The following is a 16,773-nucleotide window of genomic DNA, read 5'->3' as shown; positions in this document are numbered from 1 at the left end:
CCTCCCGCGCGGCGCGGGGCGGCGGCCGGTCCGGAAGGAAACTGCCGGCCGCGGGGGCCGCCCGCCCCGGGCGCTGCTCCGCCGCCGAGGCTGCCCTGGACGCTAATTAGCATGACTAGTTTGATGGATTTAGTCAACAGCATTCAGCAAACAGGGTAGGGGGAAACAAGGGTATTAGATTTCCCAAATCTCAAGACTTTTCAGCCCCGGTGCCCTTAATGGTTTGTTACGCGGGCTCGAACAAGTGTTGCTTCCAATTAATTGATCGAGGGGATTTATTTCAGTATTTTGGCTGGGTGCCAGAGACAGAGGCTTTGTCCTAACGTTTTAAGCACCACCCCTCCTTGCAAGTTTGAAATGTGAGCTGCCTGGGTGGTTTTTTTTTTCCTCCTCTCTTTCTCTCTCTTCCTTCTGGCAAAGTGGCTGTGGCTGCGTGTGTGTGTGTGCGCGTGTGCGTGCGTGCACGAGTATGAGAGGACATACCTCTCTGTGTAATGGGAAAGCAAGACATGGATCACTAGAGACAGAAAAGAGAACCATCAATATCAGTAACATGCAGCTGAGGTGAGATTTTTCTGAGTGTTTGATTTTCTTAAAACCCTTTCGGAAGATTTACAGCAGCCTTCTGCCATGCTGTATGCTGAAGACGTACTCCTGAGCAATGTCATAGGGATGCTTACATGTCTATCGCCGTTTTAGGTCTGTTCGCGTACGTGTGAAGTTTTAAAGCTTAACCTGATTCTCTTTATTGTCTCTAGAGGGTTGTAGCTTGAGCACAAATAGCCTGTTGGCAAGTACGGCATGAGCCCATTAGCAAGACTCCATCTGTGATTGGTTTTGCCTGGAAACCGGGAGACAAGCAATGAATAATTGATGTGTGTTGTGCAGTAGCTGGACAGGCAAAGAGGAGAGAGAGAGGGAGAAACAGAGCAGGGTGCCCTTAGAGGGGGAGAGCGAACAAGCTTGAAAATAGCTACTGGCTGCCTTGTGCTGAGATGAAGGCAACCCCGGCTGTCTTTGTTCTGCACTGGCTGGTTTCTGCCTAGAAGTGTTTGCAGACATATGTGGCCTCTCTGCAGCAGCAGAGGCTGGCGCGCAGAGGAGGGGCGGCAGAGGAAGCCCAGGCTTGTGAATGGGATGTAACTCGGGGGTAAGTTGGTTCCGGGGGGGCGGGGGCCGCGCGTGTGAGAGCGGGGCCGTGTGTCGGTGCGCGTTGGCCCCAGGGAGAGCCCGTGAGCGCTGCGAGCGCGGATGTGTCCGTGTGCCGCCGTGAGTGGGTGCGGGAGCGGGTGCATTGTGGGAGCGGCCGCGGGGCTGTCAGCGATGGCAGCGGCTCTGCCCTGCCCGGGCACCCCGCGCCCTGCCCGCCGCCGCCGCCGCTGCTGCGCGGGGCTCGCACCGCCCTGCCCGCGCGGCTCAGCCCGGGCGTTCGCCAGCAAGCCTGCTACTGCATCTGCAGTAATGAAACCAAAAGGCAGCTGCAATTAGCAGTGGCCTTTTCTGCAACTTTAGCCTGTCTGGCACTGTCAGAACGTGACAAGCTGTTCTGCAAACAGCAGTGACAATACTGCTGCCACCATTTCATTTTTGCTGTCTTTATAAAGACCTTGCCATGCAGAACTCACGTCTGTGGCAAGTGGTTTCATAGAAGATCTCAAAGTAGTATTAGTGTCAATTACGGTCTCGGGTATTCAGCTGACAAGTTTTTTGCCCCTCATGTTGAGTAGTAACAAGTGTGCTGTTTATTCTTTTCCCGTGTAAAAACTAAAAAGGTTATTTAATTTGCATATGATTTAAGGAGTTTTCAGAAAGTTTCAAACTAGTGATGCTGGACTGGAATTTGGGACGTTGGTTTTATTGTTTAGTTTAGTTAGTTGTCTTAATGCAAATAATATCTAAAAACTGAATAAAATAGCATATATCAATGTACACCAAAAACAAAATGCAAAGGGTCTATACAGCTTCAGTGTTTGCAATTCAGATATTGACAGCACGGTCTGTTGGGGGAAGAGAGGTTCATATTGTAGATAACAGCTCTTTGAATCAGTAAAATCGCTGTGTAAGGTAAAATAGACTTCGCATAAAGTAGCATCAGTGATTCTGGGTCCACTAAAGCCACTGTCAAAACAAGTTGTGACTTCAGTCATGCAAACTGCTTGTCCTGAGTTCAGGTGAGCCCGTTATATGATCCAGATAAAAATCTCTTCTGTCATCTTTTGATGAAATAAAAGCTCTCTGTAGACATTTCATGGAGTGAACTGGTTAAATTGAACCCAAATTTATGACAACTTACCTTGGCTCATAATACTGTAGAAGATTATGTTAATTCTGCAAATCTGTAGATTTTGGAATGAAAAGTTATTGTGGAGACAGTTTCTTTCAAGAAGTCATATCTCAAGTTAAGCTAACCAGGTCATTAGGCTGGGGTGACCTAAGAAAAGCAATCAGAGTGACTGAAACACTACTTGGAAATGGAAGTACATAAAACTAAGATCCAACTAGAATTGCTCTGCACTGCCTAATATTTCCTGTAGTATTTCTTCAAGTTAGAAGTCACTACAGTTATATTGGCAACAAAGTAATTATCAGCATCTAATCATGCATAAAAGTGGAAGCTCCTCTGAGTTGAGCAGAAGTATGTCCCTCCATGCTGTCACCAATCTGCTTAGCAGAATTTTGTTCCTCTTTTTGCTTAGCATTTAAATTGAAATGGCAGCTAAAGTGCAATGGAACTTGTGAACAAAAGTTTGGGTTTATGTAAATTTATTTCAGAAGAACTCAGTCAGTCATGCTCCAGTTTACGTGAACAGAGGAGTGTTACCAAAGGCTCAGTTTCAAATTTATGGTCAAAGTTTGATTTAAAAAACTACTTAACATAGATTTGATTCCCATCCGCCCCACCTTTACCCCTTTCTGGAGGAGCAATCAGAAAATCCCTGGGGAAGTACATTTGCAAATGCAGTGAAATTTCACTAGTAAAGAAGTCATGTGAATGAGCAAGGTACAGTTTCATGTTAGCAATTGAAAACACTGATCATAAGAGAGGTTTGAAACGTAGTCATAAGCCTTTAATCTTGTGTAGATAGTAGTAGAATGGGTACAAATGTCAACTCTGTGCATGTCAATGTCTCTGTGATCCTGGCTGAAATGTTGCTGTGTTGATATTTCAGTGAAACACATGCGCTCTTGGTATTACTTGTGCTGAAAGTAGCATTTATTTCTGGGGCCCTTATGCTGGATGGATGCTCCAGGAACAGCCAAGGGAGCTTGTCCACATGTAGTGGACAGGGGACAGCTATTGGTTACACAGCAAAGAAGCAGAGCATGCAAACCAACGATGTGAGAAAAATAGAGGATACTTAGGCTCAATTAATAAACAATTTGTTGTTGTAGTAACAGGTGCTGTATTAATTACAGTGAGATAGTTTAGAGAGAATAGACTAGCAAAACAGGCTTGCTGTTGCCGTAAGAGTTACTACAGCAATTAGTTCGAGAGAGTCTCTGAAACCAATGCCCCAAGCCCCTGCAATTACAAGATGTGTAACTAAGACAAGAGAATAGTGTTTTTCTATGTCATGAGGTAAGCTGAGGACACAAAAGTGCCCGCGTTGTCCTCAGTTGTCACTGGGACTGTGACAATGCGAGGCTGCTTTCTCATGACAATTACACCAGCAAAAGGGATATTGCTGATCAACAGAAACCAAAAATCATTAGAGTGAAGCCAACAGGAAACTGTCACACTAGGGGATTGTACAATTGTAACTTTTTTTCTCATATAACAAAAGAGTAGACTGTAGATTATATTAAATAATATCAAAAGAGTTAATCAGGGAAGGAGCTAACCAGCAGAAAACAAATAAACCCAAAACATTATCATGTGGAACATTGTTAAAATGATGTTCCAGAGATGTCAGTGAAGATGCTCTCTGGTTTGGTTCCTCTCAGTTTGAGAACAGATAGTGCCACAGGAAATATCTTCCTCTGGGGCTGCTCTGGCAAGGGGAACTTCTGTTTTCTGTTGGGTGGAACAAACAGAAGAAGCTGCTCCTTATAGACTGCCATGAAACTGCTTGTAAGCAGCTGGACAGCAATGTTTTTGCTCAAGGAAAAAAAAAGTGAGGAGAAGTGGCTTCCTCCCAGCATTGCTCAGCTATTGCTGCACTGTAGTTCAGAGCTATGCAAGGTAGAGCTGGGTGATCTAAGCGAAGTCTCAGAAGCCTTGCTGGCGTGTGGACAGCTGTGCAGGCCGAGAGGATGGTTCGCTACCTCTGGTACCTTGTGGGATACAACAGAGACATATCTGGAGGGGTTTTAAAAAAATCAATGACGCCACTGCCTGTCCGCTAAATTTCCTGGAGTTTGTTTTCCTTGTACTGCCTTTCCAGAAGAAACCAGAAAGTTCTGTGAAAAAAAACCACTAGACATGACATCTGTTTCACTGTAGTGTGGTGTTACTGATTGTTTCTTTGAAGTAACCAAAACAAACAAAAAAATTAATTAAAAATAGCTAAAAGTTAACACTCTTGAAAGAATATATTAAGTTAATATCATTTGGCTCTTCTAACAGCAGGATAGGAACCAAAATTCCTATGGGGTATACCTGGTTCTAAAATGCTGAAGCAAAACAATGTTTTGGTATATAAAAGTTGGTTTATGAAATCAGCTTCTTCAATATCAGAACAATTTGAAGTTACTGAACAAAGCCTTTTAAAGCAGCACATAAAATGAGGAGCTAGCCTTCAAATGGAGTGGCTGTTTCACTAATTATGAGAGGTACACCAATGCACAGTAAAGCAAAGCAGTAATGGCTTTCAAGGCATGGGGAAGAGTGCGTATCCATTCATCACGAGGGAGAAAGCAGCCAGCCAGTCTGGCTTTCACTGACAATTCAGTAAGGAAGCAAGAGAAACCCAGAAAGAACACAGACAGGTTTTTTATTTCTATTGTTAATTGGAAGTTGCTTGAAGAATTTTCTCCTTAAAATCAAGACAAAGTGTAGTTATAAAAAAAAATTAGTGACATTGGGACAATAATTACTTCAGTAGTGTGGAAGACTGCCACTCAGCCCACCTCTAATAAATACTATACATTTCTTCAGTTCTTGACCTGGATCATTCTTAAATATCTTGCATTCTCTGGAGTGTGTTACTAATCCTGAGACTTAGTTGGGGATCATTCTGTTGACAGTAATCCAGTGCAACCAATGACAGTTTTACCTATTTCATAAAAAAAAGTTAATTTTGTTCTCAGTTGTCTTTTATTAATACCAATAAAATGTTCAGACAGCCAGCTAAGCTCCTAATTCTTGTTGTTTATTATAATTGAAGTACAGCTCTCAACAGTTTGATGAATAACCCTTAATGTTTGTTTATAAACTTCTAGTCCTCAAACTGCATTTTGTTGTAAGTAGTTGGTGCTCTTTGTCCCTCCTCAGTGCCCCTTGCGTCTATTAAATTAGATTTCAGGAGGCAGGCAGGCTGGACTCACTGTCTTTGTTGACATCCTGGAAGCAGACAAAATCCCACAATTGTTGGTTTATACAAGCTTGTTAGAATGCTATTTGAGTATAGTGTTATTGTACCTGGAGAGGTTCATTCTGTCATGATCTCATCATTGAAACTACTTGTACTGGATTTTCAAAATCATTCAGACCTAACTTAGTTACAAATAAAGCGAGTAGAGCTTCAGTAGAAGCAGAATTAGGGCAGATGGGAAGAACTGGGATTCTCATAGAAAGCACTCTTCTACTTATTCTTGGCTACCTTTTCTTAGTCAAGCCTAAGAAGGTAGCAGGGAGAGCTAACAGGAGTTTGTCACAGGACTCCCTTCAGTTCTCAGTTAGCTATGCTAACCAGTTTTACTGACCAGGTGTTTTCTTTTTTGGTTTAATATATTTAACATTTATTAACAACCTTGTTTTCGCATTAGTATGTAGTAGGAAAAGAAAAAATACTGGGGGAGGGGGGGTGTTTCGCCACTTAGTGCTACTTACTTATCCATATTCTAGGCCAGACTTGAAAGAAGGGTGTTAACAGTACTTTTACTGTCTTATCTACTGACCCTATCCAACTGTTTCAGAAAGTTGAGGTTTTCAAGCATCATCCTAACCGCATGGCTTTCAGAGGAGCCTGTCATGATTTACTTATTCATACAGATTGCAGTGGCTTATGTAGTCTTGATCCTGCTTGATCTGCCAGCAGTATTTGCTTCTATTGATCACAGGCTGTTACTTGACTGCCTTGAGCAGCTTGTAGGTCTCCCTGGTTCTGTTAACGGGGTCTGCTGCGGATACTTCTCAGCCTTCTCATTTTGCTGCTGTCAGTAGTTTTAACTCCAGATTTCCCACTCAGACAGATATTCTGCAGAATTGTGTCACACTGGTTGTGTTTTTCAGTACCTTTTGGAGCACCTTAGTGAACTATGGTGTTCAACTGGGGTTCTGTCCTCATTTGGCTGTTAGCTCTAATTTTCAATGCGTGTTCGGCAGTGTGCATGGCTGTCATGTGAAGTTGTGTGTAAGAACTCCTCCTATGCTAGGTGTAAGAAAATGCCATATTTTTAGAAATAACCACCAGTTCTTCATGTTCTCATATGCCTTTGCATTCCTACGTTTTTCTAGCAACAGGGCAATTGGGAGGTTAGTCTGGAAGAAACTTAGAAACCAGTCGTCTTGCACATAGACAAGTACTGTTAAATGGCCCGTTTCAGCCCACTTTCCAAATGGCTATATATGTTTTCTAACTATTCCTTGGGGTTGAAATACTATAATTCCTTAATTGGCTGATTTACGTGGGAGGTCCTTGAAGTAATTTGTGTCTGTCAAGAAGTATGCTTCATTAGACCAAAGCTGCCGTAGAATCAGGTTAGAAGCAGAAACATTCATGCAAGTTTATATATAGTCTTAGTCCATTAGGAACAGAAGATTTACATTTTTTTACTAAATTACTTTACAACTTGTAAATCTACTTTTAAGATCTTTGCAGAATAGAAGCATAGATGGTCCTTGTGTATTTTGTGTTTCTGGTTTTAGTACAAGACTGACCTTCTTTATAACATGCAGTTAAGCTTCTGTCTGTTATTGTTTGTTACACCTTGTATCATTTTGATAGAATCACAGCCCCACCGATGGTCTTTGAGCAGACAGAACAGTTATTCGCAGGCTGGATTTTTGAAGAAGTACTTGAGATGGAAAATTATGAGGACCAAGGGATTTTTACTTGTAAGGAACACATTTAATATGTGATAACCCACTCTTTCCATCCTTCTATGGAGACACATCTAGTAAGATTAGGATGTTGACTGTCTGCCTTGCCTGACATTCAGCAAACTTCCTCTTTGTCTCTACATCTGCAAAAAATACCAGGGAGAGTAATTCTCTCACAGAGAGAGTTTGGGACTTTGGAGAGTTAGTTGATTGTTAGTGTGCAATACCCCATAATCTCAGATTTTGTATTTTGCGATAAGCAGAACAGAAGATACAGTTTATAATTTTTGCTAAGTTAAGAGTAGGTTATAGGAGATCAAAAAATGGAAGTTTTAAAGTCCCATCTTAAGTGCTGACTCTAAATGACTCGCTTGAAGCACTCATGAATCATGTTGCAAAGGCAAAAATGTCCTTCTTGTTAAATGACTGTAATCTAAAACGTTATAGAGAGCTAAATGATTTATTGATGTCTATTTCTGAGGCGTTTACCTGCACCTGTAGCCAGCCCATTCCATTTATTTTGGCTTGCTGACAAATTAGCAGGCTATTTGTATGTCAGATTTGGTCAGTAGTCAGCTCCCACCCCCTTACATATTGAACTGCTTCTAATTTAATTGTTGTTGGTATTGGCAATTTATTATCCAGATAGATGTCATTCGGGGGAGCACTTCTGCACAGAGAAGAGAAAAAGCAGATTTGTGTATATTCTCATAGTGCCTTGTAGAAAGACAGTATGCAGAAGAGAGCAGCTTTCAAGCCTCTTCCATGCACACAGGCAATGATCTGTGCACTACCTTCCTTTCCGCTAGTTTGGAATGTCAAATATTAGATTTCATATTTAGTGGCTGAAATAAGATTAACTCTGTGATTATGGCCATTGTTGTATCTAGGCACCTTTCAAGAGTGAGCAATCCAAATTACACGTTGGAGTTTTAACTGCATGTGTAAGTTGCATACTCTCAGGGGAAGTTGAAGTGAGCATTGCCATCTGCAGTGGTTACCTTGTGGTGCTTGAGTAAGTTTTGTGGGGTATTGAAGGCAAAATTATTGTTTCTTGCTAAATAGTTTTAACTGCTGGCTTAGATCTTCATCACAGTAAGAATCTGAGCACTACTTTTCCATGTCAAGAGTGCACCACTGTTGCACAGAGGCAATTGCAGGTTGCCTGACCTCAGCTGCCAGGATGCCTCCAGCCCTGCTGCTCCATGGCACGACCACTGCTGCCAGCTGCAGCTGCTCACTGTGTTTGCCAGATGAAGAGGACTAGCGAAATCTATTGTGTGGCTATGTTTTCTGAAGTTCAATTAATTTGATCTTGCACTCTGAGGTTTAGGTAAGATAGGAAATTTGGACTTTGACACAGCCAAAAGGATTTTCATGTCATGGGAGCATGGCCTGTGCTGGCCATCTTGGCCATCTGATTCTGCTAGGGCTGCCTGAGACTGCAGGTGGGGACAAGACTCAACCATTTTTTTCTCATCTCAAACAGCTCCATGGTTGCTAGTTAACACTGCTGGCACTGTGCAGCTTCCAATGTTTTATGGTCTTACATCTACTTAACCTTTAATGTTTTCTGTCAACATCTATTATGACCTGGTGGCCTGTGGTTAGTAAAATGTGCCCTTGCAGGCTGCCAGATACTGTAATGGAATTAGGCCTTTAAAATTATCAGACCTGTCAAAGGGGCTTATAATCCTGTGAGAGCTTTAAGTGGTTTCTTACCTTCGCTTCAACACGCATTTGACCTGGTTGAAGTGGTTTTACTTGCTTGTTTTGTTTTTACTTCCTATTAATACTTCTAGAACTGGGGGTGGACAAAGAGAGGAAAAAAATTTATTTCTTTGGCATCTTTATGAGGAGTCTCTTCAGTTCTGTCCCAGACACCTTTTTTTTTTTTTTTTTCACTCTCTTGCACTTGTAGATTAAACTCTGCAGATATTTCTGTGGGAACTTGTTCCTTTAAGTAAGGGAATAAGGATACTTTGTTATGTGCCTTAGTCAGTGTGCAGAGGGCTGGCACAAGTCAGGAGGCAATGTCAGGCTTGCTTTGAAGGAGGTTGGGCTCAACAAAGTGCTCACAGAAGGTGCTGAACTGACACCTCTGGAAATGAATGTCCTCTGCAGAGTGAGTGTGGGAAGGACAGTAATACTGCAGTTACTCTTATTTACCGCCTTTGTGCTTTATCCTGAGCAGAGGATAGTACTGGATTTTGAGATGGTTTACCTTTTACTAGTTAGTTTTCAGTTACCTGTGAAAATGCTGAAAGTAATTTTGTAGCACTTTAGTGGTTTTCCTATGATTGTGACACAGTGCCTGGTGGTCATTAACACCTCAAGTTAATTAGCAGAGAGATACTACGTGTATCATATCTAATAGAAATTGAAACATGCCGTAGAGGAGGCAGTTCGAGCGTGTCACACGCAGCCTGGAGCCACCTTTGGCAAGTCACCTTATCTGAGCCTGATTCCTGAGCCTCGCTTCATAGCAGTTTCCTGTCCTTGTGAATTGGTTGTATGTGAGCCCTTTCTTTAAGTTACTGCACATTTTTAACACAGTTTTGTTTTTGAGGAGTGATGCAACTTTGGCTTCTGAAGTAGTGCCATGCTGACTCCATTTCTTACCTCCAGCAGGGTGATGCAAGGTGAGGAAAGAGAATAAAGCCAATAAAATGCTATTCCAAAATAAAGCAAATAAAATGCTGTCTTGTTTGAGACTTATTACATAAGTGATAGAGGGAAACACACAGCAGCCATTTCTTTTGCAAGGAAAAGCCCTTTTATTGCAGCAGTTTTGGGGTTTTTTACATTTTCACTCTTCTCATATAGCATAATCAAGCAAGGTAAAAAAAAAAGTGTTTCCTGCTGCTAAACTGCATGCAGGCATTAGCCCCATAAATAAAATTAATTTTTAAAAATAGTTTAGGTTTTCTGAGGTGACATTAATTGGGATAGATCTGAAATAAATTGGCCTCTTGAGTAAGGAGGACAAATAGACAAATACCCATCCCCCACAAAAAGTAACTCCTGTTACATTTTTTAGAGCAATTGCACTCAGTACTAAATCCTGAGTTGGAATGCTCTGAAATCCTGACCTTCCTACAGGTGTATTTCTCTTTTTTGGTGTACAAATCTCAAGAACCTCCCAGGACAGCTACTACTAAGCAGAAGAAATGGAGATGTAGGAATGAAACCAGTCATCAGGCTTGGTGTGATGAGGTAGGCTGTCTCTTCTGATCCAAGAACTTGAGTGTATTGATGGCTAATATTTTTACTTGGTGACAGTCCAGTGAATGATCTCATCAGTTGTTGCTAGCAGATGCAAAAATGATGAGCCTGTGGTAGCAAGAGAGGTATTTCTATTTTTTCTGTGCTTGTCTTGGGATATGAGTGTGAGACGTGAATGACTGTTCTTTCTGAATGAAATTGTCCACAGCATTTTGGAAGGGTGAAAAGTAGATTACAGTTGTTTCTTAGTGGAGGGAGGGGAGAAGGACCCATCTCAGGCAGCAACTGCCTGTTCATGAAAATTTGGGATTCTTTCTGCCTCCTGGGAAATTAATGTTTTAAGGGTTGTCTAGCTGTTCTAAGAGGAAGGACCTGAACTGTTGTTATTTCTACTGTCATGGCAAAGATGTGACAATGGTGTGAAAAGAAGGAGCAGCAATGAATGTCTTCTTTCAGTACTTACTGTGGTTTCTTTAGCTGGATTGAAAAGACATCAGATACCTATTTTTAAATAAATTTTTAGTAAACAGCAAGGAAAACAGTTTATGCAGTCAGACAAGCAGCTTTCCACAGTGGCCAGATTCACCAGTCCTGATTCTCTGCTGTGTTCTTCTTGGTGTCAAGCGAAGCAAAGCTGATGCACTGAATAATGGGACCTCTGTCATGTATAAGTTACTTAATCCTCAGTGTTGATTCCCAGTTGCAATGGTTTCTGTTTCCAGTTTGTTTACTTTGAGCATCCTGCTTCTCAGTTGTATGTCTCCTGAGTGAGAGCACACGTGCCTAACCCATATGAACACTCAGACTTAGGCCGAGTCATTCGAAATAATGGGTGACAGACACTTCACTTGAAATAGGCATTTGATTTTCCAGCCATCTCATCAGTTTCAAGGATGTACAAATTGCAAAAGGCATCAGGGTGACCCAAGGCAGATTGAAATGAGGGAATTTATTTGAATGAAGCAGAGGCTGATCATAAAACAATTGTGTGTGTATGAGAGTTCAACATTTCTTGTTTCAGTGGAGTCCTAAGTAGTAGCCTGAGTATTGCCTCTGCAGCTCAGTTCTGCCTACTTTCAGCTCTGTGTTTACATAACAGCACTTTCCCCTAACATTTTGCTTCTGTGCCTGTGTTTGTGCAGTATTTTGACTGTCAAAATGTCTGTCTGACTGCAATATGGAAGTTAATGTCTTAGTGTGAAAGTAATATTTATTATTCATTGTCTTTACACTGAAGTGTCTCTGTATTTGTTGATCTTCACAAAGCCTGTCAAACAGCCGATAATTTTTCTAAAATCTTGCTTTAGATAGTGCTTGTTACCTTTAAACCGAAGGCTGATTGTGGCTCTCAATTTTCTATCAATGGAACCACCATGAACCACCCTTCTAATTAATGCCATTTCAAGCTGTTGTACAATTTCACTCATAGTATTTGGCAAATTTTTCAAAGTCTTCTTCAGAGGGCTTTAGATTGTTAACAGACTGAGGCATTTTAAAGAAATGCTACCAGTTGTCACCATCTAAAACTGGAGTCTACAGCTGAGTTTTCCCATATGTATTTTCATTGTTTTTGTCATCTGTTTTGAGATCAGTGTTGGATGAATCAAAGGATCCAAGAGGGGAAAAAATATCTAAGTGGTTCTCTCCAGAAGCTTCTCCTGCAGATTTCATTGATGATCAAGATATTTGTGGTCTGTCCTTAACTCTCCTTTTTCTTCATAATTACTCTAGAGATTGAAGATTATGTTCATACTGCATGAGTAGTAACATCTACATACAAGTAGTGACTCAAGCAGTGAAATAATCTGTAATCAGATTTCTTCCAGTAACAGTAATTTCTCTCTTAAAAGCAGGAAGATAGCTCCATCTGTGCAGGAAATAGAATAGACCTGTGTTCTGATTTAACACACCTGTAAATAAGGGAAAAGAGGAAAAATGGAGGGAAAGAAAAGGCTACCACGTCAACAATTCTCTTATAGTTACAGAATTACTGACACCATAAATTCAAGTTAAACTTCAATCACTAGAAATTAGCCATTGGACTGGTAACTTCTGCCTGCCTTACACCACTCCTTCACATTTTTCCACAGAACTGCATATGCTTCCCTTTTTATAGACTGAGCTCTGAAAATTTATCTGCCCTCCACTGAATTTCCATTTTATGTGATGTGAAAGGCATGTACTTTTTTGGAGATAGTTTATTACTTGATTTCAGTGATTTCTCTGAAACCTAGAGGAAATACGTTAAGGTACAAATGATAAGGAGTTTTGTGGAGTGAGGATGAGATCACTTGGAGCAAGATCTGCATGTAAAACTTGTGTGTGCGTGGAAATGCCATTAAGGACTGCGCTTATTTACAACCCTCAACACAGGCAAAAATGCTAGAATAGGTATAGTTCTACAATAAAAATGGTGTTTTGCTGATGCTGCTTGTTTCACTCAAGGAATCAGTATAAGCTATAAAGTAGCAAGATCACTTTTCTTTGCTGATACAAACCATATTTACAGTAGGTGCACAAATCAAACTTTTTGAGGGCTGTTGTGCTGGCAGAATATCCATGGAAATGGTCACAAGGAATGGAAGAGGCAAGAGTCATGCTCCTGGAAGTAACTATCTCTTCCTGCTTGTTTGAATTTTCTAACGTTTTCACTAGGTGCTGTTTTCTGGCCAATGCTCTGTTGCTGTCTGATACTGTGCATACAGACTGGGACCGTGTGTTTTGTTAGTCAGCGTTGTTACCATGAAAATGGTAACATACAAGGTTGTTAAGGTGTGTTTTCTAACAAATTTATTTCCGAAGAGTGTCTCCCAGATATACTTCAGTATATCTCTCTGAAACAGTTGCCTTGCCCGTAGCATCATTTTTCTTTCTCATGGATCATCCATGAATAATGGTAAACCTGCCTTTTCTACAAATTCTGTAGGGAGAAAGAAAGTCTGGCTTTTAAAAAGACTGGCAATCACTTGAACTACACCAAAATGTTACTCACTCAAGAGAGTCTTCTGAGCATTATGGAAATACATAAATACAGCTTTACTCCTTGACAGGGGTTTTTAGGATCAGTCTGGCACAGACCTGTATGTAATTCATAGGTTTCAGTCCAGGAGGACTTGATCCCATCCTGAGTTTCATCCTGAGTTTCAGGTTCAAAGGACTATCAAAAAAATTATTAACTCAATTTAAGTGGGTTTGACTTTATTGACAGCAACATCTTTCATATTCACTGAATTTACAGTTGCCCAAAACTCTTGACCAAATGCATCCCCAACCCCTCTTTTTCTTTCAGTAACCTCAGCTTTCTTGCCTTTGATAATTTCCTGAAGAAGCAGTTTAGCCTGGTTTCAGTATAAAAATATTCAGTTCCAGCTCTGAGTGAAAAGTGTTTTTCATGTATTCCCAAGGCTGCTTGGTTGGTTTTTCTTTTTTTTGTCCTTCTGTGCAGTGACCTACCCTTTGGAAAAAAATTGAGACTTGCCAGAGCAAGGCATATTTGCAACTTGAGCAACTCCTGTCTAAACCACATCTGTAAGCTTTTTGTAAATGAATTAAAATGCAGTTATGCCTTTTACACCAAAATTGATGTGGTCCATTTTTTCCAGCCAAATGGTCTTTAACTGTGTTTGAAAGAGCTGTGTAAAGATAGTATTGCTGATGGTCTTCTTTTTCCGTGTTGATTTGCTTCTGTAGAAATGTGATTGCTTCTTTTCTTTTTTTCCTTATCTTTTAGGTTTTGACAAATAGACCAGTATTTTGGATCAAATGACAATAACATGAGACATCTCTCCATATTCTAGCACTTTAGGTGTGATAATTATTTCTAGCATTTGATAATCACTTTTCTGGAATTTCATGTTTAGCCTCTCTGAATATCTTGTTAATCCAGCAGGAATTGACTGTTGATGTTATAGTTCAGTGAATCCAGTGTCTTACCCAAGGTGGGGCTAAAACTGGTTCCCATGTGGAGCTTGTTGGCAGAACAGTGTCCTTTCCCTACCTGAGGAAGCCTGTGCTGAACTCAGAAGTGTAACATGTGTCAGTTCTCACCTGCTCCTGTGCACTGTGTACGTGCAGGCAGCAGGCCACAGTGCAGGTTACTTTGATTATATTGCTCTAGGTAGTTTTTCCATTTGAAAATGAATTGTGTTTTCATCTGCATGCTGGTTTATTGCAGTAAAAATTTAAAGTAAAAACAATTCAGTAATTTGGTTTCAGTAATTGTAGAATTCAGCTGTTAATCACAAACTGAATTCTTTAATTTCTATTAATGACTACTAAAAGTTTCTGTTTCCATTGGAACAGAGAAAGTGGGATAATGTAAGTTCAGGCAACACTTTAACAGCTGCAATCCTACAAAAAGCTCAGCTTGGGTGAAATGCACTCGGGACTGGGACTGTTACAAGTAACCAGTGTAGTGGTCCTGATCTCTGCACGCCGCTTTACTGACATGACTCTCCCTGCACTCCTTCCCCCAGAGATAGTGTGTTTTCTCTCTGCAGAAAGGTTGTGTCTGTCAGCAAGAAAGATGATGTGTGCTCCTTTTGGGCTGCATAACTAAAGCTGCTGCTAGTAATCCAATTTCAGAATAAAGGCAGCTGAAGAGTTGTAACATCCAAAACATAAGAAGGATAGCTGAAGTCCACGAGCACAGGAACAAAAGGCCAATATTCCAACAGTGGCAGGCAACACACCTGAATCTGATGTTAGGCTGAGGAAGAACTCCTTAAGTTGAAGAAGATATTAGGTACAAGTGAAGGGAAAATAAAGTGTGCAGTAGCAATAGTGAAGTTCAGACGTGCTTTTTGCTTTACAAGCTTATACTTGCCAAGAGTGTTTATGACTTACTTTGAAAAGTTCAGCTAACAAAACCTATGAAGAACTGGTGTACAAAGAGATACCAGCATTTTGTCTCAATTTTGAGCGCAGGTTTTCAAGATTTCTCTCTTGCTCAGGGAAGGGGCTGGTCAATGTTCTGGTTGCTGTGTGCGCAAAGGCAGATGGGCGGTTGTACCTGCCTGACTTTGCTGCGTGACAGCTGTACCCATTAGTCTGCATTTGCTGTCTCAGTGTGTCTAGCGCCATATGCTCTTTTTCTTTAAATAAACAGGTATATAATAGTTAGGACAGATGTAAATAGCGAAATGGCATAAGCAGAAGAATGATTTGGAACAAGACTCAAATGATTGATCTTGACACCAGTAGTCTTAACCAGTTTGTGGGTTAGTACATGCTGCACAGTTGTTTTCACTGTTCCTGTCAATGGAAGGGTATCTTTAATCAACTTACAATTTTACTTTCTATCTGTCTTCTTATGACTCATTAGTGTTTGTAATTGCATCCTTTTTGAGCTTAGCAACTTGCCTGTTGCTTACTAATATACTTGAGGAGTGTTGCAGATTAGTTTTGTAGACAGGCTAGTCAGTGTCGACAGCAGAGAGGCTCATGCAACTGTTTTTGTTTTGTTTAATTTAATTCCATCCGTACAGACTCATTGAGGTAAATATTTTTTTGAAATGCCTTAGAAAACAATAGTATTAAAAGCATCAAATATAAACATGAAGGAATTAGCATTAAATTACAGAGAAATGGTAGCTGGAATGTAATCATGTAGACAGATACTTTATAGCAAGATATATTGTTGAGTTGCACATACTTTATTCAAAAAGATATTGGGAATGTGTCAGTGTATGCAGTGGAGAGATGTAGTTTCCCCTGTCAGGGAGGAGTTCTTTGTTTTCAATTTTATCCTGAATTGTGAATTTTAGAAGGTTATTGTTTTTTTAGAGAAGAGCATCTTTGAAAACAACGCCTACTATTATGTCTGATCATCTTCTTCCTTTTCCTAGTCAGCAGTCTACCACATCTAGTTATGAACAAACACAGCTCTTAAACGTGAATGGGATTCTCATTATTTGCCACCTGCACCTGATTTCTTTATTCCCCACCCTTTGGTGTTAATGAACATCAGTTCACAATAGTTTCCTATTCTCATAATGTGTTTTAGAACAGGCAGTCTTAAGATTAACAAGGATAAATGAGGAACCTTAAAAAAGCCTTTTTAGAATTGCTTATCAGAGTTTGATTCTCACATTGATATTGTAAGCTAAGGATTTATGAATCAAACACAGTTCTGAACTGCATTCTCCAATACTGTTTTTAATCTGATTTGTTGCTGCTGCTTGTGTATTTACACTTCTTAAGGTACCAGGAGGAAGTAGTGCATCATAAGTAAGACATCGGAACACAATTTAGCCTAAGCAAACCTTAGCAACCTTGGCATTTGTTGCTAAGAAGACAGAAAATAGTTCTACTGGCCCAATTCAAGACGATTTTGAAAGAGCAAT

The 16,773-nt window shown here is 40.6% G+C and overlaps 1 protein-coding gene across 9 annotated transcripts in view; it reads left to right on the top strand.

The window, feature by feature from the left end:
• Positions 1–16,773, top strand: part of ZMIZ1 (zinc finger MIZ-type containing 1) — a 294,507-nt gene that overhangs the window by 202,587 nt on the left and 75,147 nt on the right. Inside the window, exon 1 of one of the 9 annotated variants that reach the window (XM_042018529.1) lies at positions 421–564. The exons of 7 other annotated variants lie outside the window; for them this stretch is intronic. The gene's annotated coding sequence lies outside the window, so the exon portion shown is untranslated. Of the gene's footprint in view, positions 1–420; positions 565–912; positions 1,151–16,773 lie in introns of those variants that run through there. One more of the 9 variants, XM_042018530.1, reaches the window with a different exon arrangement.

Source organism: Corvus kubaryi, unplaced genomic scaffold (assembly GCF_017639235.1).
Source record: "Corvus kubaryi isolate FWS band 111438036 unplaced genomic scaffold, C.kubaryi_AGA036_p1.0 138, whole genome shotgun sequence".
Classification (NCBI taxonomy): Eukaryota; Metazoa; Chordata; class Aves; order Passeriformes; family Corvidae; genus Corvus; species Corvus kubaryi.
Note: the sequence above shows the minus strand (reverse complement) of the source record. Positions and strands in the feature narration are given on the sequence as shown.